The sequence below is a fragment of the Desmodus rotundus genome, chromosome 5 (genome assembly GCF_022682495.2).
Source record: "Desmodus rotundus isolate HL8 chromosome 5, HLdesRot8A.1, whole genome shotgun sequence".
Lineage (NCBI taxonomy): Eukaryota > Metazoa > Chordata > Mammalia > Chiroptera > Phyllostomidae > Desmodus > Desmodus rotundus.
In genome coordinates, this window is record NC_071391.1 from 39,864,141 (window position 1) to 39,886,592 (window position 22,452).

General features: G+C 45.3%; 2 long non-coding RNA genes across 4 annotated transcripts; both read right to left on the minus strand.

The window, feature by feature from the left end:
* Positions 1 to 2,120: 2,120 nt before the first annotated feature.
* LOC123479594 (uncharacterized) lies at positions 2,121 to 5,781 on the minus strand. Of its 2 annotated transcripts, XR_006655250.3 has the most exons (5): positions 5,420 to 5,781; positions 4,212 to 4,310; positions 3,159 to 3,873; positions 2,793 to 2,912; positions 2,121 to 2,461 (listed from the first exon to the last, which is right to left on the minus strand). It is a non-coding gene; the product is annotated as an uncharacterized lncRNA (long non-coding RNA). The 2 variants fall into 2 exon arrangements; XR_008426928.2 differs by lacking the exons at positions 4,212 to 4,310; positions 5,420 to 5,781 and having other exon boundaries at positions 3,159 to 4,136.
* Positions 5,782 to 6,025: 244 nt separating this feature from the next.
* Positions 6,026 to 21,187, minus strand: LOC123479595 (uncharacterized). 2 transcript variants are annotated; one of them, XR_008427027.1, is made up of 5 exons: positions 21,023 to 21,187; positions 19,158 to 19,289; positions 18,198 to 18,331; positions 15,274 to 16,273; positions 6,026 to 7,236 (listed from the first exon to the last, which is right to left on the minus strand). It is a non-coding gene; the product is annotated as an uncharacterized lncRNA (long non-coding RNA). The 2 variants fall into 2 exon arrangements; XR_006655251.3 differs by lacking the exon at positions 6,026 to 7,236 and having other exon boundaries at positions 14,610 to 16,273.
* Positions 21,188 to 22,452: the final 1,265 nt, after the last annotated feature.

Here is a 22,452-nt window from a genome sequence, read left to right on the forward strand (position 1 = left end):
TACTCCCCTCCGCCGGCACTGCCCCTCCCACCAGCATTCCCCCCCTTAGTTCATGTCCATGGGTCGTACATTTAAGTTCATTGTCTTCTCCATTTCCCATACCATTCTTAACCTCCCCCTGCCTATTTTGTACCTACCACTTATGCTACTTATTCTCTGTACTTTTTCCCCCATTCTTTCCCTCTTCCTCTCCACTGATAACCCTCTATGTGATCTCCATTTCTATGACTCTGTTCCTGTTCTAGTTGTTTGCTTAGTTCAGTTTTGTTTTGTTTTTAGGTTCAGTTGTTGACAGTTGTGAGTTTGTTGACATTTTACTGTTCATAGTTTTGATCATCTTCTTTTTCTTAGATAAATACCTTTAACATTTCATATAATAAGGGCTTTGTGATGAGGAACTCCTTTAACTTGACCTTATCTGGGAAACACTTTTTCTGCCCTTCCATTCTAAATGATAGGTTTGTTGGATAGAGTAATCTTGGATGTAGGTCCTTGCCTTTCATGACTTAGAATATTTCTTTCCAGCCCCTTCTTGCCTGCAAGGTTTCTTTTGAGAAATCAGCTGAGAGTATTATGAGAACTCCTTTGTAGGTAACTGTCTCCTTTTCTCTTGCTGCTTTTAAGATTCTCACCTTATCGTTAATCTTGGCTAATGTAATTATAATGTGCCTTGGTGTGTGCCTCCTTGGGTCCAACTTCTTTGGGACTCTCTGAGCTTCCTGGACTTCCTGGAAGTCTATGTCCTTTGCCAGATTGGGGAGTGTTTCTTCATTATTTGTTCAAATAAGTTTTCAATTTCTTGCTCTTCCTCTTCTCCTTCTGACAACCTTATGATTTGGTTGTTGTAACATTTAAAGTTGTCCTGGAGGTTCCTAAGCCTCTCCTCATTTTTTGAATTCTTGTTTCTTCATTGTGTTCTGGTTGAATGTTTATTTCTTCCTTCTGCTCCAAATTGTTGATTTGAGTCCTGGTTTCCCTCCCTTCACTGTTGGTTCCCTATATATTTTTCTTTATTTCACTTCGCATAGCCTTCACTTTTTCCTCTATTTTGCAAACACACTCAACCATTTCTGTGAGCATCCTGATCATCAGTGTTTTGAACTCTGCATCTGACAGGTCGTTCTACAGTTTAGTTGTACTTTTGATGTCGCTTAGTTGTTTTCTGGAGTTCTGATCTGTTCTTTCATTTGGGCCATATATCTTATTCTTGGTGCACCTGTTATGTTGTAAGGGGCAAAGCCTTAGGTATTATTCGCCAGGTCGGGGCAACCCACTTCGCTGTGTTGTGGTGCTATATGGGGGAGGGGTCAGAGAGGAAACAATGTTGCTTGTTTGGCTCTAAGCCAGCTTTTGGTCACTTCCCCTGCTACCCACAAGCAAACTGGGCCCTTCTTGTGCTGATTCTGGGGTGGGTGGGTTTGTGTATATTATAGGACCCTGTGGGTCTCTCTAACAAACTCTCCTATGAGGCTGAGAGTTTCTCCCACTGCCATAACCCCCACAGCCAGAGGTTTTGAGGCTTTCTTTTCAGGCACTGGAACCCTGGGCTGCACAGTCTGTCTCGCTCCCCAGTTGTTCCTCCCAGTTTATCCACACGCACATGTGGGACCGTCAGCTGCCACCTCTCCTGCTCGGTCCTCTAGCTGCTGTCTTGCCATGTCCTCTCTGCCCCTCCTACTGGTCTGGATGAATGTTTCTTCTTTAACTCCTTGGTTGTCAGACTTCCATACAGTTTGATTTTCTGGCAGTTATGGTCGTTTTTTTTTCTTAAATTTGTTGTTGTCATTCTTTTGGTTGTGCGAGGAGGCAAAGTGCATCTACCTACACCTCCATCTTGGCCAGAACTCTCTAAGTGTTTCTTGAATGTCCTTTTGAGTCACACAAACCACCACATCCCTCTGTTTTCTGTGCGGCACTTGTCACTTGTCAATACTGTATTTAGGAATTTGTCCATGAGCTCATGATAGCCAGGACCACAGAACAATGCTCAAGAAATATAAAGTATCTGATGTAATATTTATTCAATAAATAAATACATCTCCCACATATATCTTAAAAGAGTGAATGAGAAGTGAGAAGGTAGAAACATGACTAAGTCAACAACTTTTTCAATAGTTTTTAATGTGAACGAGAACAGAGAAATGGGATGGTGGCTGGATGAGAATATAAGGTCAAGGGAAGATTAAAAATATGGATACAAGGAATAATACAGACTGGCACAATCAATAGCACAGGGAAAAGGAAGGGATTAAAGGAGCAGAGTTCTTGGAGACATGAGAACAATGGGATGCAGAGCAGAGGAGGAGAGGCTGGCTGGTGATGTGCAGAGATCTATCCTTCCATTGAACAGGAGGGGAGAGTGGCTTCCAGCCGAGTTAGAGCCTTGGCGGTGGGAAGATGAGAGAGTTCCCTTCCCCTGGCTTCTGGTTCCTCACTGAGGTGTGGGAGGTGAGGTTATCTGCTGAGGAGAGAATCGATATTGGAGGTGTGAGAAGAGGACAGATAGAATGTGGAGGAAGATAGAGAACATACTAGGGAAATGTGAAAGGACAGCCAGGCAGTTACTGAGGGCCGATCTGGGGTCTGTAATCACTAATTTAAATGGAAGCAGGCAGCCCAGTCAGTAAATTTTCTTGAGGAGCATCTGCCTGCTTGGTTGTAAGTGCAGAAAAGACAGGGTAGAGTTCAACCACAGTTATTGGAGATAAGCAATGGTTCTCAGTGTGTGTCTCCAGACCAACAGCATCAGAATCATTGAAAACTGGTAAGAAATGCAAATTCTCAGGCCTCACCACAGCCCTCCCGAATCAGAAACTCTGCAAGCAGGGTCCAGCAAGCAGGGTCCAGCACGCTGTGGCTCAACACGCCCTCCAGGTGAGCCTGATGCTGTGCCCAGTCCAGTCCGACCAGAGCTGCAGCAGAAGAAAAGAACAAGAGAGCTGAGGATAATTATAAGGGAATGATTAGAAGGACAGACTACAAAGTCTTAGTTAAAAATGAAAGGAAGTAAAAACATGACAGGGCTGACCAAAGGTCATAAAGTGTGGGGTCAATACCTTAGAATATAATAAGGGCAAATAATTGTAGTGTGATGTGTTTATTTTCAATTTTGCCATAGCGAATTAGCACAAACTAAGTGGCTTTAAAAAAACACCCACCAACTATCTCATCGTTCTGCAGGTCAGAAGTCCAGCTGACAGTGGGACTTAATGGGGTCCTCTGCTCAGTCTCACAGAGGCTGAAACCAGCATGTTGAGGGGGCTGGATTCCTTTCTGGAGCCTGTAGAGATAAATCTTTTCCCAAGCTGACTCAGGCCGCTGGGAGAATTCAACTCCTTGTAATTACAGGGCTCAGGTCCTTATTTCCTTAATGGCTGTCAGCTTCCTAAAACTACCTACATTCCCCGTCCTGCTGCTCCCTCCATCTTCTAACCTGCAAGCTGGTGATCAGAACTGAGATGGTGCTCCTTAAACTGGGGTTTCAGGAGGTGTGCAGACATGGACAGTTTGAGGGCATCAGTGTAAGGGGATCCTTGACTTCCATATGTACTTTTGCCTAAAACTGATCAAAGGATGCACTGCCAGGGTATATACCATTATGCCTGTTGTCCTTTCCCACCACCCCTTTCATAATCCCTCTCTACAAAAGGAAGGTGTATCTCTTGTCCTGGCCGTATGGCTCAGCTGGTTGGAGTGTCGTCCCATGGCCAAAGGTTTACAGGTTCTATTGCTGGTCTGGACACATGGCTGGGTTGCAGGTTCGATCTCCTGTCTGGGTGCATAAGATCCCCGACCTGGTGCATAAGATCCCAGGTCCCAGCACATACTAGAGGCAACGGATCAATGTTTCCTCTCACATCGATGATTCTGTCTCTGTAAAAGCAATGAAAAAATGTCCAGGGATGAGGAATTAGAGAAAGAGAGAGAGAGAGAGAGAGAGAGAAAGGGAGGGAGGGAGGAAGGAAAGAAAGGAAGGAAGAAAAAGAAAAGGAAGGAGGACGGAAGGAAGGAAGGAAGGAAGGAAGGTCTCTCACACATCCTGAATCTTATATAGTAAGCTGACCCAGGATATAAAAAATTCATCTCTTTAAACAGGACACCTACAGTAGGCTTCATGTCTTTCCCTGTCTTATACATATTTCTGTTGATTGTGAAGCCTCACACTAGAAACAGGGTAATATGGACATGCCAAGACGTTCCAGTGCACATACAGTATGTGGAAGAATGGGACCCAGGAATGATGGCAAGCTTTATTGCTTCTTCCACGTCCTGAATGCTGTGAGAGAACATGTTGCTCCGGGCACAGAATCCTGTGAGAGCAAAGCAGAGAGAAGTTCAGAAGGAAATACTGAGAGTGGCAGCGCCTTCTATCATCAGGGCAAACTCAGGGCAAGTCTCTGCCTTACGTAGACACTCGATTTAGAACTACAATTCAGATGAGATATGTTTGCCACAGGGAAACACAATATATTTGCTGAAATTGAAAAATGAAAATTGGCTGATTAATTTGATAATACCCTGGTTTTGCCAATTTTTCATAATGGCAGTCATTTCTCTTAGATTGAGAGAGTCAAATCTGTGGCTCCAAGCTTTTGGCAAATTATACCTCAGGCCTATGATAAGATGAGCATTTCATCAAAAAAATTATATTGGCAAGGCATACTAAAAATTAATATTTTTAGGTTCCCAATTCTTTCTGAGTATATTGGGTTAAATAAGGTGCCTCTATATGACAAAATTAAAGATATAAGTAACATTAATTTCTTGTCTCGGTAAAGACTTTTTCAGTATGCTTCCCAGACATTGAAAAGTAAATGAGTCTAACTGGATAACAAGTCCTTTTGAAAATCAGATGGTTTCCAGTTCTTTTGTTTTCAACAAAAATGAAAATTGAGTTGTCAGCTGATAGATTATTAAAACTAATTTTTGATAATAGATTGCTATGTGGCTTTTGGCATATCACTCAGAAGGGGCTCAAGTAATCAAGAAAGTCTGCAATCACAAAACTCTCTTCATTCTCATTTACTTATTTATGTGAACAAAGTAATATTTACCACCACTACATGGAGCAATAAAAACAAAGGCTATTAATCGATGGTTTTTGGTGCCAATGCAACACCAATAAGAATCCCCAATTTGGTGTGCCGTGAAGAAGGAAACTTTATCCAGTGCAGAACAGCTCAATTGTGACACAGCATGGCCATGGAATAGCTCGATAGTGTTACAGCTCAATTAAAAAGTAGCGCAGCTGTGAAGAGGCCTTGGGTCCCTCTTTAGCTAGGCAGCTCCACTCTGCTTTGCTCTGCTCCAAGAGATGTTTGAAGTGCAATCTGGGAAACAAAACCCAGTCTTCAGTGGAAAGGGAAAGTACACTCTCCAAGCCAGAGGGTAGCCAGCTTATACAGACAGAAGTCCCCACCTCTGGCCTCTGACTGGTCCATTCTCATGCAAATGAGGACTCCAAACCCTCACAGTTTGATTGGTCAGAAGGGAGCCCCTCTGAGTGGTTGGTGAAGATGTTGATGGGGATGTAGCTGCACAGCTCCAATTGGATGGGGAATGTCTCAGTCCTATTGGTTGAAATAGGATTACAGGAACTCCTCTATAAGGACTCGCTTAGATGGAGGGAAGACAGCGCAGGCCGGCAGTTTACGGCAGAGGCAGGTGGTTCAGTACAGGCTTCTCCCTCAAGTGCAGTTTGTGTGAGAGGCCTTTGTGTAGCGATGGCTGCTGAGCTGTTTCTGTAAATTTGAGCCCAGTTGAGCCACAAGAAGCCCTTCTCAGTAGGCATCTTCTTTCTCAAGGTCCATAGTCCCATCCACCTCATTAAGAGAGAAATTTTCACTGAAATTTTGTTTTCATGTTTATAATTATTTATCATAATTTATAACATTTATATTGTGTTGACCATTGTGTACAACTAGTAATTATAATACTAATTCAGCCAGTCCAGAAGAAATTTAACATCTATAATCTATTGATCAAAGAAAACATTATTTATTTCAATTCACATATATTTTGTTATTGCAGAAAAGAATAGTAAGATAATCAATAAAAAACTTTCAAGAATAAAAATATGTTGCATCAGGGTAAAATCTGTGTGGGAAAGTGCATGCATTTCACAAGTTTAAGAAGAAAATGACACAAGATAAAATTCCAATGTTAAGGAAGACCTTGTTTGTCTTTTCCTTTTTCAAAGAACAATGGTGGGCATCAAGCTGCCATCATATTTAGATTCTATCAGATATTTCTTTTAAAGTGTTACAACAGTTTTAAATGTCAATATAACAACCCAGCAATTATATCCTTTCACTTTATTTAAAATTACAATACAAATTCTAAAACTGATTTGGGGAATACAGAAGCCAAAAAGTGTGAAGGCTGCTGGCTGAAGACACAATAGCAGGAAAGACCTGGCCTGGTAAGTGCATCAGTAACCTCTGCTGAATTTACTTAGCATCAAATGTAGAACTAGAGTCAGGGAGACCAACAAGAGATTGTTGCTATAATTCATTCACTTTTGTTTTTTTCTTTTTTGTTGGTTTTTTTTTCTTCTTTTTTCATCACTTTTTAAAAAATTTGTTTTAAATTTATTTATTTTTAGAGAATGGGGAAGGGAGGGAGAAAAAGAGGGAGAGGAACATCAATGTGTGGTTGCCTCTGGCATGCCCCCTCCTAGGGACCTGGCCTGAAACCCAGGCATGTGCCCTGACTGGGAACTGAACCAGTGACCCTTTAGTTCACAGGCCAGCACTCAATCCACTGAGCCACACCAGCCAGGGCTCATTCATTTTTAATATTTATTGATGGACTGGCCACTCTGTGCTGGAAAGTGTATGTACTACACATGATCTGGGGATCAAATAGTAACCACAGCCTTGCCCTTGTGGAATTTACAGGCTTGGAGAAAGGCAATGAGGCCAAAACCGAGGCAGAATCATCAATGGTAGAAGTGAGGGGACAGATGCCAGCAATAGTGATACTTGCCCGCTTATTTGCATGTCTGTGATTTTATCCCCTATAGTCCTTTTTAGAAAACAAGACTAACTTGCCCTGACCTGTGTGGCTCAGTTGGTTGGCATCCTTCCACACAGCAAGAGGTCTCCAGTTGAATTCCTAGGACTCCTTGTTGGGGCACACGCCTGGGTTGTGGCTTCCATCTCCGGTCTGGGGCACGGGCAAGAGGCTGCTGATAGATGTTTCTCTCCTTTTCTTTCTCCTTGCCTTTTTCTGTCTCTAACAATAAATATATAACATCTTTTTAAAACAAGAGACTAACTTGCTGAAAGTCTTTGTCCAAGTACTCAGTACTCAATTGCAGGACTTCCCTGGAACCAGGGGATTCTATTACCCAGACCCCATCCGCCACCAATTCTTTTTAGTTTTTTTAAAAAGTAAAAGTTTATTATATTCTCATTGAGAGAGAGAGGAAGGGAGAGAGAGAGAAACCCCGATCCACACTGCAAAAGAGAATAAAAGCCTGATTGGGAATTGAACTGGTGACCTTTTGGTTATGGGCCAATGCTCTAACCACCTGAGCCACCACGAATTTTTAAAATATAAAAATAGCTCTTGCTCATTTTAAGAATTCAAATAACAAAATGGGATGAATTTTATAGACCCCAAGTGGGAGAGGACATGGAGTGAGTCGTGCACACACCCACACACTCAGGGCAGTAGAGGATGTCGCTGCTGCAACCTGCATGCTCCCAGCTGCCTCTGGCCCTGGGGCTCAGTGACCTTTGTGCACAGCCCGGCAGGCAGATTCCCCTCCCCCCAGGGTTCTGCTTGCCCTAGTTCCCATCTATTTCAGTCCATCAGGGGACTTGTACTTTTGAAAACCCTGCTGATTAACCCAAATAAATCTCTCATTTGTCCAATTGGTAGGTCTTTTCAGCATCCCCTCCTCCAGCTAGCATGTCCCGCCTCAGGACTTGACTGGCCTCAGACAGTTCACAAGGGCGGAAGGCAGGAAGGGATGTTGCAGAGACTCAAGCCTACACAGCAGCCCTACACGGGAAGCTTTGGAGTTCTGATTCCATAGTTGCACCCTTCAAAGGAACATCAGCCAGTTCACTTCACTCTTCTTTCACTTTCCCGCCTCCGAGATGTTTGGAGCTGTTGGCCCTATGAGACTGACACAAACGTCCTGCTCAAAGAATACACCACATTTTCATCCACTTGCACACTTGACATTTTAATTCAGGAAAGTGAAGGACTGGACACAACACCGATCTTCCACATTGTAGGTGCACAGAAAGCATGACTGACCAAAGAAATGAATGAATGAATGAATGAATGAACGAATAACTACATGGTTTCTCTAACTTCCAGTTTTGTAAGATTGTCATTTTTAAATATGCTTCCATTCCCTTCCTTGGTTCTAGTCCTCATCATTTTTTATCTGTACCCTTCCCCCAGCCCAGAAGGAGTCTTAGCATTTTACCTGCTCTTGGCATCTTCCATCGCTCCCACATCACAGGCTACCTGGGAGACCATCAGACTCATCTCTTTATGCTCTACATTCCACTATTCATTAATACATTCAACGAACATGTATTGAGCATTTGCCATGTTCCAGAAAATGTTCTGGGCACTTGGGACGTGCCAGTAAACAAAAAGGACAAAACAAAGATTCCTGCTTTGGAAGAGCTCACTTGCAAATAAATACATTATATGATGTTGAAAGGTGAAAAGTAGAAAGAAAAGAGCAAGAGAGAAAGAAAGAAAGAAGGAAGGAAGGAAGGAAAGAAAGAAAGAAAGAAAGAAAGAAAGAAAGAAAGAAAGAAAGAAAGAAAGAAAGAAAGAAAGGGAGGGAGGGAGAGAGAAAGAGAGAGAGGGAGGGAGGGAGGGAGGGAGGAAGGAAGGAAGGAAGGAAGGAAGGGAGAAAGGAAGGAAGGAAGGAAGGAAGGAAGAAGTAGGTAAGGAGGGAGGGAGGGAGGAGAGAGTCCTGTTAAGATGGAGGTGTAGATAAATCCGGCTCACCTCCTCACACAACCACATCAAAATTACAACTAAAATACAGAACAACCATCACTCAGAACCCTCAGAAATCGAGCTGAATGAAAGTCCAACAACTATGGAATTAAAGAAACCATATCCACCCAGACTGGTATGAGGGTCAGAGATGTGAAACAGGCTGGTCCCACACCCATGTGTGATGGATAAAAGTTCAGGAAGGATATCTTGGGAGTCAAGAGTCCCAGACCCACACCAGGCCTCCACCCCAGGGTTCCAGTGCCAAGAAAATAAGTCCCCACAACTTCTGGCTGCAAAAAACAGCAGGGATTGAGTCAATGGAAGAAAATTCTGGAGTCCCAAGCAGCCCCTCTTAAATAACCCACACACAGACTCACCTACTCAGATTCACTCCCTCTAAGCTCCAGCACTGGGGTAGCAGCTTGAAAGGCACCAGTGACATACAGGAAGGAACTGAAGTGACTGGCATCAAGGTGAGAGCAGGGGGACAGCTTTCTCCCAGACAGAAATATAGGCAGAGGCCGTTATTCCTTTTCTGAACCCTCCCTGCACAGTTCCATAGAACCAGCAGGTGGGTGTCATATATGAGACTCCACCAACCTGGCTAACACTGTTTGCCCTGCCCTGGAGATCCCCTGAGTTGCCACACCCAACTTATGGGCCCACCCAAGCTGTTAACAATGGCTTTTCCATATGAATGGTTGGTCTTGGCTCCTGCTTCACAACTTCCTAAATTCTCTCAAACAAGCACCAGGCAGCCTCAGTGAGCCCCCTGCCTCTGTACCTCTTGCTGAGTGGCCTCAGGCCTGGCACTAGCAGCAGCTAGCCTAGGTTCACAGCTTGGCTTCACCTGGGAATCTCCAAGCCCAACATGAGTAGCAGCCACCTGCACACTGCTTTGTAACTCATGCAGAGTGGCCCTGGGCCGAACACAGGTTGGGGCTGACCTTGGCCTGCACCACCTGGGAAACCCCAGAGTCTGTGCACCCAGTGGGTAGCTACAGACTACATTGGAGCACCAGCACCCTGCCCCTGCACAGCTAATCCTCCATGGAGGGCAGAGGTTGGTGGCCAGTGGTCACAGCTGGTCCTTACCACTGACTGGTCTGGTTTAATTCCTCCCATTGACCTGCCAATGGCAATTAAAGCTCAACTACAAGAGGAGGATGTAGTCAGCCCACACAAAGGGCACATCTCAAGCACACAGTTTGAGTGATAGGAGAAGCTGTGCCACCGGACTATATAGGACACCTACTACAGTAGGTCACGCTACCAAGACAGGGAGTCATAGCAGCTCTACCTAATACATAGAAACAAACACAGGAAGGCTGCCAATATGAGGAGACAAAGAAATGTGGCCCAAATGCAAGAACAGATCAAAATTCCCAAAAAGAATGAAACGAAATGAAGATAAGCAATCTATCAGATGCAGAGTTCAAAACACTGGTTATAAGGATGCTCAAGGAACTTTGTGAGGACCTCAAGAGCATTAAACAAACAAACAAAAAAAAAACAGTCAGAAATGAATGGTACACTAATTAAAATAAATAACAATTTACAGAGAAATAACAGTAGAGTGGATGAAGCTAAAAATCAAATCAATAATTTGGAACCTAAGAAAGCAAAAAACAAACAATCATAACAACCAGAAGAGCCCTGGCTGGTGTAGCTCAATGGACTGAGTGCTGGCCTGTGAACTGGAAGGTTGCAGGTTTGATTCCTGGTCAGCGCACATGCCTGGTTTGTAGGCCACGTCCCAAACTGGGGGTGTGTAAGTGGCAACCAATCGATGTTTGTATCACACGTGCTTCTCTCCCTCTCTTTCTCCTTCCCTTCCACTCTCTCTAGATAAATAAAATATTTAAATTAAAACAAAAAGGACAACAAGAGAAAGAAGAATCTAAAAATACAAGAATACCATAAGGATCCTGTGGGACAACTTCAAGTGTTCCAACATTCACATCATAGGGGTGCCAGAAGGAGAGGAGAAAGAGCAAGAAATTGGAAATATATTTGAAAAAATAATGAAAGAAAACTTCCCTAATTTGGTGAAGGGAATAGATATGCAAGTCCAGGAAGCACAGAGAATCCTAAACAAGATGGATGCAAAGAGGCTCACTCCAAGACACAACATAATTAAAATGCCAAAGGTTAAAGAAAAAGCGAGAATCTTAAAAGCAGCAAGAGAAAAGCAGTTAGTTACCTACAAAGGAGTTCCCATAAGATTGTCAGCTGATTTCTCAAAAGAAACTTTGCAGGCTAGAAGGGATTGTCAAGAAATATTCAAAGTCACAAAAAGCAGGGACCTACAGGCAAGATTGCTCTACCCAGCAAAGATATCATTTAGAATTGGAGGGCAGATAAAGAGCTTCCCAGACAAGAAAAAAACTAGAGGAGTTCATCACCACCAAACCATTATTATATGAAATGTTAAAGGAATTTATTTAAGAAAAAGAAGTTCAAAACTATGAATAATAAAATGTCAATAAATACATATCTATCAATGATTGAATCTGAAAAACAAACTAAGCAAACAAGAAGAACAGAGACAGAATCATGGATACAGAGAGCGTTTTGATGGTTGCCAGATGGGAGGGAGTGTGAGGGAATGGATGAAGAGGTGAGGGGATTAAGAAGTTCCAATAGTTGGTTTCAGAACAGCCATGGGGATGTGAAGTACAGTATAGAAAATGGAGTAGCCAAGAAACATATGTGTGACCAATGGACATGAACGAAGTGTGGGGATTGCCTGAGGGAGTGGGGGATGTTGGGTGGAGGGGGGCAAAGAGAGAAAATCGGGACAACTGTAATAGCATAATCAATAAAATGTAATTTTTTTTAATATTATTTATTTTTAGAGAGAGGGGAAGAGGAGAAAGAGAGGGAGAGAAACATCAGTGTGTGGTTGCCTCTCGCACATGCCTGGGGACCTGGCCCACAACCCCAGCATGTGCCCTGACTGGGAATCAAACTGGCGACCCTTTGGTTCACCGGCTCATGCTCAGCCCACTGAGCTACACCAGCCAGGGTAAAAAATATATAATTTTTAAAAATGAAAGAAAAGGGTGGAGCGCAGAAAGCAGGATCAGAGTGCAGGTTGAAAGGGGTGGCATGTTAAAGAGGATGGTCAGGAGAAGTCTCACTGAGAAAGTGAGACCTGAGGAAAAATCTTAAGAAGGTGATGGAATGAGACAAGAATAGCTGAGAGAAGGGTATTCTAAGCAGAGGGCACAAGGGCAAGAGTGTGTCCGACACGTTGGAAGAACAGGAAGGAGAGCCGTGTTGCTGGGGCAAAGTGAACCATGAAGAGAAAAGGGCAAACAAAGGTAAAGGCCCTGGGTCGGATCACCCAGGCCCTTGTGGGTTAGCATAAGGATTTTGGCTTTTACTCTGAGTGAAACAGCACACGGTAGGAGGGTTTCAAGCAGAGACACTTACTCTGACCTGTTCTAAAAGAACCCCTCTTAATAAATAAATAAACAAATAAATAAATAAATAAATAAATAAAAATAAAAGAACCCCTCTTGCGCCCTGGCTGGTGTGGTTCAGTTGGTTGGGCGTTGTGTCTCAAAGTGAAAGGTCACCAGTTCCATTCCCAGTCAGCACAAGTGCCTGAGTTACAGGTTTGGTCCCCTAGTTGGGACGCATGCAAGAGGCAACTGATCAATGTTTCCCTCTTGCATCAGTGTTTCTCTCTTTCTCCCTCTCTTCCCCTCTCATAAATAAATAAATTTTTTTTAGAAAAAAGAATCCCTCTTGCTCCTGTGTTAAGAAATAGGCTGGTGGGGGTGGGTTGGGGTGGAGGTGGGGTGTGGGGTGCAGAAGCAGAGGAAATTTAGGAGGCTATTGCAGTAACCCAGGCAAGAAAGAATTCAGAGGCTCTGCCCAGGATGGTAGCGATGGAGGTGGGGAGAAGAGTTTGGATTAGATTCTGGATTTATTTTGAAGGCAGAATAGCAGGATTTCCTGACAGGTTGAATGTGGAAGTGTGAGAAAAAGCAAAGTGTGATTGCCCGTCTGAGCAACGGAAGGATGGCACTATCATCAGCTGAGATGGGGAGGCTGTGGGTGCAGCAGGTGAAGGGGAAGATCAGCTGTTTGGGTTTGGATACACTGATCTTGGTTGGCTTTTAAGCATCTATGTGGAGATGTCGAGAAGGTGGCCTGACAAATGATTGGGGAGAGAATTCTTGGCTGGATCTCATGCTTTCCCACACTTTAAATATCAGTGCTCACTGACATCTCCAAAATTAGCTCTGACTTCTCCACTAAGCTGCAGCCTCTTGTATTTAACTGCCTGCTTGACTTACTCACTTAGCTTTCTAACTGACATCTCAAATTTATCATGTCTAAAGCTAAATCCCTAATTCCCTGTCTCCCTCTACAAAAAACAAATAAATAAACACCCTACAACAAAACTGAAACACTCTATGGCGATTCCATTCTTCCTAAACCTGTCAGTCATCGCTGACTTTCCCTTTCAAACTCCACATTTAAACCATCGACACATCCTGTTGCAACCATCCCACGCTACCCTCACCACCTCCACCACTGCACCCTGGTCCAAAGAACCACACCATCACCCACCTGGATTATTATAAAAAGCCTCTGCACTCCGCCAGTCTGCTCCCCACGTGACTAGATTGATTCTTTTAAAAGGGAAGCCAGAGCATCTCATTCCTCTGCTCAAAACCCTCTCATCCCCCCTGATCTCAGAGTAAAATTCTGTAGGCCCCACAGGATGTGGCCCCTGACCATGTACAATACACCTCTCTACGTGCATCTGCTTTCACTCTTCCCCCCTCATCTCACTCTGGTACTCTGGCCCCCTCTAATGTGCCAAGCATACACAAGGCCTCAGGACCTTTGCACTTGTGTTCCTTTGTTGAGAAAGCCTTTTCCCAGATTTGCAAAAATGTTGCTTCTTCACTTTCTTCATGTCTCTGCTCAAATGTCGCCTTATCAAAAAGATGTTCCCTGACTACTCTACATAAAAAAAAAAGGCCACTCAATCTTCCTTGCCTGGCTTCGTTTCTCTCAGTTGTACTTGTAATTGTTGTCTGTCTTCCCTAAATGGACTGCAGGCTCCGTAGTAGCAGAGACTCTGCTCCATTCACTTCCGTATTCTCAGTGCTCGGACCCGTGTCCGTCATGAGCAGATGTTCGTGAACAATGTGCTGGTTGGATGAATGAATGAAATGTGGCTTTTCTGAATACAAGTTCATGGTAATAACATCACACACAACCACACACATACACACACGCACCCCAGTGACCTGGAATCCCTGACACTGAACAGCAAAGGGAAATGATGAAGTATGCTTGGGGGGTGGAAAAGCGTGCATTCATTAAAAACTAATTATGAATACAGCAAAATGGTTATAGTATGTTAAGAAAAGGTAGAATATCGTAAAACAGAACAGTTTTTAATATATAATTATTGCACTACTATAATCACAGCAATGCAAAATATGGCTATATTTTGCAAAATGTTTTAATATAGTAAATGACAGCTGTTATTAAAAACAAAATTAGTTACTGTGTTAGGCTTATTAGTGAGATTATGTGTGCTTTTGTATTTTTTTCTTCACAATAAAAAAAAAATCTTGTATTCTTTTTTCCATAAAAGGAACATGTTTTAACTCCGTGAGCACATTGGCTGAGGAAAATCCCAGCCCAGTGAGATCAGCACCCAAGTGCCCCAGAGACTCCCATGGGGGCAGAGGGCCAGGCCCGTGCACTCACGCAGTGGTAAGTGAGGCATAGAGCGTTTGCATGACTAACCCCGGAGAAAAAAACCCACCAGAGGGTTATTTCTATTTAAGCTCAGAGAAATGCAGAAGTAAATCTTACTTGTGCCTGACTTGGGTTTAAACTGAAACCAACGGTACAAAGTGGAGTTTTTGTGAGGGGCCAGGAGGAGGAGAGGGAGTCTGTAAGGAGGGAGAGCCACGTGCAGGCTCTCCTGGCACTCACAGCAGAACCAAGCTCTTCCACCTGGTGCAGATCGTGGGCCGCGGTTTCTCCGCGGGCCTCCGTGTTAGTGCCAGGGGTTCTGAAGCCATAAACCCCTGAACATTGACAGGCCAGCCTTTCTTAACCAATCTGTTATAAACTAACTCTTCGGTCATCATAAAAGCTATGGAACTTCATCCTAGAAAAGTGCACATCAACTCAAATTTTGAAACATTTTCAGGGTTTTCGTGGACCCCTGAATCCTAGGCCCTTCTACTTGTCCCTGTACCCCCCTTAAGAATCTCTGTTGGACTTGAATAAATACCATGTCTTACATACCATGCATACAACGTGTACACTATTTTTCCAAGTCTGTTGATTGGATTGTGACGAATGGATACAAATTCATTTAAAAGAAATACTGAATTCAGAGATTTGTTGGTATGATGCATGTTCTCCGGAGAAGCAGTAAACGCCTGTGCAGGTTCAGAAGCACGTTAAGTGGGGCATCCTATCGCAGGGGTCCCCTATTCCCGCAGCAAGGCTGTCTCCCAGTGTCTCTTCCAAGAGAAGTGGGTCCAGGTGGCCAATCCTCCGCCCCGGGTCCCAGGCATTGCTGGCGCAGGGCTCTTGGAGGATTCTAGGCCCTGCGGGAACTGACCGTGCTTTTCGGGGGTTTTGTCACGGAAATGCTGCAGCCGCTGGCTGGCTCACATGTGTTTAGGTTTTAGTCTCCATCTATGACCGGGCTTTCCGGACGTAGACCGTCAGCGCGTGTCCGAAGATTTGCCGATGCGGGCTGGGCGCAAGACACAGTCATTGCAGTCGCTCCGGGTGAGCGTCTCTGGATGGAGTCCCTAGGGGGCCCCGGCGCGGGCGGCTGTCACCCGCCGTTGCAACACGAAGAATGTCCAGCCCTCGAGCTCCCTCGCCTGGGCGCTCCTGGGAGCCTAGCCTTAACCCGGGGAGCACACCCCCTTCCGCGCCCGGGGTGCTCAGTGTATGGTGGCGGCGGCAGTGCCTTGGGGCTTCGACTGCCGACTCACCGGTTGGGGTTGGGCGGCGCGAGGCCCCAGTCTGTGTGGTCCTTGGACACGCTCCGCCCGGCGGATCGCAGCTTAATGGGGAGATAGAGAGTGGAGGAGCGGACGCATAACTCAACCCTTCCATGCCCCATCACTGACCGTCCCAGGACGGCTCTCCACTCATCCTTGAGATGCGCAGACCTGATTTCCACTTTGGCAACCAAGCCCGCTTGGTTCTAGGCGCCCCGGGTGGGCTCAGTACGGGACTCATTCGACAACAGCATCTGGCACACACGAAGTAGGTATGTGTACATCTGTTGAATAAATAAAATATTTTATTTTTCACATTTAAATGCTCCAACATTTCCAACAGTGGGTACAGTCAGAAATGTGCTTGGAGGGATGGAGGGCAGCCGGGGAAGTGAGCAGCTTCCCGCCCAGACAGCAGGTTCTGAATGAGCTGGCAGTTCAGCGCCCTTTCCGGGCTCAGCGCCTCTGTGGTTCCGCGGAATTCTGCGCAGAGGGCCCACACCTTCGGCCGCGGTCCCTGGGGTCAGGGAAGTGGAAAGGCGCGAGGCGAGAGCCCACAAGGGACAGTCCCCACCTGACTGCTGGGTATAGGCCAGGCCCCACTAGGTACTGGAGAGATGGAATCGGGAAGAAGCTTGAGATCCCAGGAGATGTAGACAGAAGGGGGCCGGTCAAAGGGGCCTCAAATCCTCCCACGAGGACTGTGCGACACATCCCCCTCCCTCCCCGGGCTCGGAAAAGGAGAGCGCCCCCGGGGGCTCTGCCCCACGCTGCGGGACCGCGGCCGCCTGCCTGCAGGGGGCGAAATGTTCCTTTCCTGCGTCTGCCCTAGGGCTGAGATCACAGCCAAAAATAGAAGCTGCGGTCAACTTAAAGGAATGAGACTGAGCAAACACACCTGCACCTGTAATACTGATGAGACGCACAGTAAAGCCGCATTCCCAGCCACGCAGTGAGAAGGGTCATTTAGTAAGCCATGCTCAGATAAATGAACGAAAATGTGGAGGAAAAAAGAAAGTTCCACATTATACTTCAAGATAAACTCCAAGTGTATTAAAATGCTAAGTATGTTAAAGAACAGTCATAGAAACTCTGTGTAAGGAGGACAGTTTTACATTTATGGCTAAATGTCAGCTTTGAAACAATAGAAGAAACTGCAAAAGAAGGCTAACGTTCACAAATATGAAAACTGGACAGGATTTTTAAAAGGCAAAAGCATGGGAAATATGTTTGCACAAAACACAAGCAGACAATACCTCATATGTATAAATTATAAATGCTTGTCTAAATATATAAACACAACCAAGATACCAGTAACTAAACAGACAAAAAAGGTAAGTACGTGATTCACAAGGAGAAGTAAAATTAGTACACAAGTGCATGGGAAATGTTCCTTGTCCTCAAAAATGTTTAAACTTAACTTTGACATAGCACCTTACATCTACTAAAGTAGCACAAATGTTTTTAGAATTGTAATGCGTAAGGTTAGCGAAGCAGTACAATAACAGAGTTGCCACAGCTTCATACAATTCCTTTGAGCAGCACCATGGTGATCTCCATTCTTTCAGCAAATAGCTATGGAGGAGCGCACTGCCGTGGAGAGGAGTAGACAGTATGCGTGGTATACAGTGGGGACAGTGCTAAGAGGGAAACTAGAGCAGCAAGGGATGTGACATGCTGTTTGAATTCGGTTAGGGTCGGCCTCTCTGATAAAATAACGTCTGAGCACAGAGACGTGAAAGAAGCAAGGAAGCAAATTTTGTTCATGTCTGTGGGGAAAGTGCTCCACAGTAAGAGGAACAGAAAGCATAGTGACCTTAAATTAAGAGCACATGGCCAGGAGAATGCCATTGAAATCTTTTTTTAACCAGGCATAAAGTATTTGAGTATTTTTAAAATTTGATTTACTTTACATACATATTAAAACAATGATGAGTTCATTAAGCTAAAGTGATACAGTCAAATATCTGTTATTTTGTCATCACTAAACTAACAAAACGTTAGCGATGTTGCAACAAGATTGCTGCACCCCATCCTCTTCTCAGGGCTGGCCTCGGCTGGACGTGAAATGCTACACTTCCTCATTTTCAGCCCACTCGGTCCTTTACTACAGAAAAGATCTTGCCCTGGGCTGGTGCGGCTCAGTTGGTAGGAGCGTCGCCCCAGTAACCTAAGGGTTGCAGGCTCGATTTTGGTCAGAGCACATACCTGAGTTGTCGGTCCAATCCCTGGTCTCGGTGCATACAATCCCCCCATCTGGGCACCTATGGGAGGCAACCAGTTGATGTTTCTCTCTCATGTTGGTGTTTCTCTCTCTCTCTCTCTCTCTCTGCCTTCTCTCTCTAAAAGCAATGAAAAAAATGTCTTTGGATGAAGATTTAAAAAATAATAATAATAAAATAAGGGATCTAAGTATATGAATTAAAGCACCGCCACAGTTCAGGGAAGGTGTCTTCAAAGGAAAAGCAAAAAGAAGCACTGAGCGTGTTTATCCAGTTCTGGGGTTTTGAATACCATCACTGTTCCAATGATGCTAAACAGACCCCTAACAGGACCAGGCTTGAACTTCCATCTGTCCTCTTGACCTCTCAAAATGGATGTCATACTTAAATGTCCCAAACTGGCCACCTGTTCTCCATCCCTCCTCCCCCAAACACGTACACACACACACACACACACACACACAAAGGAGTTTAACAGTCTTCATCTCAGTTAACAGCAAGTCAATTCTTTCATTTGCTCAGCCAAAAAACTTGGAGTCATCTTTGACCCCTCTCTTGCCTTTAAAAGCTGTCAGGTCATGTCAGTCCCCTGCTTAAGGTCCTTTCCCCTTGTATCCCCCCTATCCATTAGCTATAGAACCTGAAGAGCTCACTATGCCCTAACATCCCCATCACATCTCTGACCTTTCTCCCACTACTCTCCCCTAACATCACTCCCCTCTGTCACACCGGCCTCCTTGCTGCTAGTCAGACACACCAGGCGCATGCCCACAGGCCTTTGGACTTGTTTGCTGGGCCAGGAATGCTTCTCCCCTCTTACATGTGATCCATGCCTCTCTTCCTTCAGGTCTTTAAAGTCAAAACAACTTTCTCACAATGAGTCAAATGCACAAAAACTCCATGCTTTAGATTTTCTACTTTATCTAAAGAGATGTACATATCTTACTTGTTCCTTTGTGTATTATTTGTATCTCCCCATCAGACTGTAAGCCCCTGAGGACAGGGGTGGTTGTACATTTTGTTCACTGATGTGCCCCGGGCAGTGCCTGCCACATGGTAGGTCCTTGATGAATATTCACTGAATACAAGAGAGGAAGAAGGGAAAACAGACAACAATGTGGTAAAAATCAGAGACAGGAGGAAACATTTTAATTAACAGAAATCTGACTTAGGGAGATTACTAAGAAGACAGGTGGATAGTGCAAAAGATTTTACAAAATATAAAGTGTATGGGTCACCAAGATAGAGGTTGGAGGCCAGATATTCTCTGACAAAGAAGCCTGGCTCTCTCCCTGGCTCACAGCTTACCTCCAGCTCCATCTTCAGAACCACAGCCCTCTGGGGGTGCAGAGGGCCAGAATCTGCACTGTGCCCTGCCCCGCAGACACGCCTGGGAGCTGATGGGACAAAGGGAGGCCTAAGATATGTTTCTCTCAGTTGCGATGCTCTCAGGTAAGGAAAGGTAACATAACACAACTCAAATCAGCTTGAATATTATAAGGCCTTTATTGTCTCAGAAAAAGAAAAGCCCAGAAGCAGTGAGGACTTGACCAGTGGTTGACCTAGAAGTTCTCAACTTCTTCAGCGGCTTTATTTCTCTGAATTCTCTCAGCTCTGCCCTGCTCTGTGTTGGCCTTGTCTTTAGGCTGTTTCCCCACATGGGGCAGAAAGGGCTGCAGTTTTTTTAGACTGGACATCCTTACGTGGCACCTTCCACACAGATTCTTGGGCTTCAATCTGTTCAGGGCAATGGCTGCCACGTGCCCACCCCAAAGTAACCCCTGTGGCCAGAGCAAAGTCAATATGCAGAGGAGGCCAGAGCTGGATTAGTCCCTTCCTTGAACCAGTCCCTGGGCCAGAGTGATGGGGTTTCTCTAACTGGTTTAAGACACCGCTGAGGCTGGAAATGAAGTCAATTCAACCTAAAGTGCGTGGCTCCTCCATAGAGAAGAGAAGGTAGCATGGATCGGGGGATTCAGCCACAGGATCTACGGCAAAGGCACATCCACCCAAGTCCTGCAAAGGCTCCCAAACAATGCCTCCAAATTTCTGTTGGGAACCTGGTGCAAAGCCCCAAACGGCACACTGGGCTGGAGACTTAGCTTAGGGCCTGTGTCTGCACAGCATGGAGGCCACTTCAATCCTGGTCTCCTTTGTTTCTGGTCAATCAGGCCCACGGTGCCCGCCTCCCGCTCTGTCCAGTTACCTAGCCCTTCCTACACTCTTGGACTGATTTGCTCTTTGTTCTTCCTGCCACTACTCCCAGCCTTCTGAGTCTGGATTGCCTGGACCCTTTGGTCACCTACAGAAAGGAGCTCCTTCCACTTCTGCCTTAACTGAAATCTGGCTGAGGACATGGCTCCCCTTGCTGATCTCTTGAGAGACACCAGCTCATTCCCATAGCCCAGCTACCATGGGACAAGGAGAAGGGTGGTCAGCATCCACTCACCTCTCTCCGCCTCTTCTGGGCCATTGCTCTCCTTTGAGGCTCCCCTCCTTGGCACTGCTATCTACCCACCTCCCAACACTCACTAGGACTTGGGCTCCTGACTCACAGGCTCCCCGGGGGAAATGGTGCCATCATCCTATATGATTCAGGGTCTCTGTAGAGAGCATGTTCTACATGTTAATCTTTAAGTCTCTGACTCCCTAGTCTGCAGTGACCTTTGCTCTTCTTACCACTTGGGCCTCTCATCCCTTTGGCCACACTCTGAGCCTCTCTTTCATCACCTAGAAGTGCTACACCCTCTGACAAAACCCATTCTCCAGACATGACCACCTGCTCCTGCAGCTCTCCCTTCCCTACCTTACCTCCGACTTTGTCTCCTTATTCTTCCATATTCTCGTCATCACGTCCTGCTGAGCCATGGTGGGGAAAATTCCAGTCTCCTCTGGACTGGTACCGGGATCTCCAGTTTCAACCTCCTGACATCTGGGTTCTCTCTCCACTACAGGACAGGAGCTCTTTCCATCGTCACGGAGCATTCCATGCTGTAAACTACAGGGACACTTGCGTCCTTACCTTATTTGTCGTCTTCTCTACATTGACCACTTCCTCATTCTTTAAATTCTGTTTCCCTAGGGCTACCAAGACACAACACCCTCCTTTTTTTTCTGTCTCCTTGGATGCTCTTTCTCCATTTTCCTCACTAATTCCTTCCCCCTCCCCCTGCCCACGTCTACACCATAAAGAGTGCTGTTCCCAGGGTTCTGCCCTGGGTTTATTTCTCTCATATTACAAATTCTTTTCAGATTCTCACTCACACTTAAGGTTTCAATAACGACTCACAAAGGTGCACAGACCTAACCCTTGGGCATGGATATATAGCTGATAACCCACTGGATATCGCCACCGGCGTGCCCCCCAGGGACTTAAACACAGCATGCCCAAAATTGAACTCTATTCTGTAATCCGAACTCCCCTTCTCTTCACTAAAACATCATATACCCTGTGTGAAGTAGCAGAGACCATGCAAATACCAGCAGATACTGCCTCTCCTCTGGATAGGAAAGGAAACTTGGGCAGTAACTATTACGAATTTAAGATGAATAAATTGTCCCAAACATTCTTGTCATTCAAGCAAGTTGGTAAACGTAAAAAATAGCATTTATAATGCTATTTGGCCTTAAAGTCCTGAGTTGGTCCACTGTGAATTCTTCCCCTCCAGATGGTTTCAGGAGGAAATGCTGGGCCTCGGTCAGCTGCCCCTTCGGGGCCGGCTGTTGGCATGAGTCATGGAGTGTGGAGCTGAGTCTAGGTAAGCGGGTGCAGTGCACATGTCTGCATACTCAGAAATGAGTTCTGCTTTATTGCAGATACTAAGCTTTCTTTGAGAAGAGGCCAGGTCACATGTAAAGCTAGTAATTGATGTCTTCTCCCTGGCTGGGTAGGTCAGTTGGTTAGTCACTCCAATACGCCAGGGTGGGCAGTTCAATCCCTGGTCGGGGCTCCTACAGTAAGAAACTGATGAATGCATGAACAAATGGGTGGAGCAGCAAATCGATGTTTCTCTCGCTCTCCCTCCCTCTCTCTAAAATCAATGTAAAAAATTAAAAATAAAAATCGATGTCCTCTGAGGACACTCCAGGAAAGTCCTAGGTTTCTGGGTCTCGTATCATCTCCTGAACCACGGTTCTCCCAGACAGGTGCCATGCCTTGCGTAAGTGGGGTTTTGTAGAAAGGCAGATGCCAGCTCTGGCAATGGAGTTTCTAAAGCTGGCTGGGGGCAGAACAGTCCCTA